The sequence below is a fragment of the Myotis brandtii genome, unplaced genomic scaffold (genome assembly GCF_000412655.1).
Source record: "Myotis brandtii unplaced genomic scaffold, ASM41265v1 scaffold1965, whole genome shotgun sequence".
NCBI classification, from domain to species: Eukaryota; Metazoa; Chordata; class Mammalia; order Chiroptera; family Vespertilionidae; genus Myotis; species Myotis brandtii.
Genome location: NW_005357327.1, coordinates 9,496 through 10,026, shown reverse-complemented (window position 1 = coordinate 10,026; position 531 = coordinate 9,496).

Below are 531 nucleotides of genomic sequence, written 5' to 3'. Positions count from 1 at the left end.
TCCCCGATGTGTGGGGATTTCTCTTCCCGACAGCAGTTCTCTGACACCAGCTGATGTCCCACAGAAACACTCAGTCCTCACACCATCTGCCCAGAGACGGTGTCAGACCCACAGTTAAAGGGCCAGTCCCTCTGACTGCCCGCACGTCAGGTGCCACTCACAGGTGAGAGGTCCCAGGTTTCACACAACTTCTTGGCTATCCATCGAAGGTTCCCATAATTCCTCCCTTGGGTTGGATGAATTTGCTAACTGACCTGAGCCCTCTCTTCTTCAAGTGAATGGGGGCAGGTGTGAGGCTCCCAAACTTCTAATCATCCCTGGTCTCCCCAGTGGCCCGACCTCACCCAGGAGCCCACCCAGCGTCCCCTCATCAGCAAAAGGCCCGCCCGTCCCCCAGGGAGTGACAAGGGTTCAGGAGCCTGTGCCGGGGCCAGAAGCCGAGACCAGCGTATGTTTCCTATCAGCTCACATCCTGTGTCTGCAACTGCACATGGTCACCCAGACAGCCATGCTCCCCCACAGATTAATGTC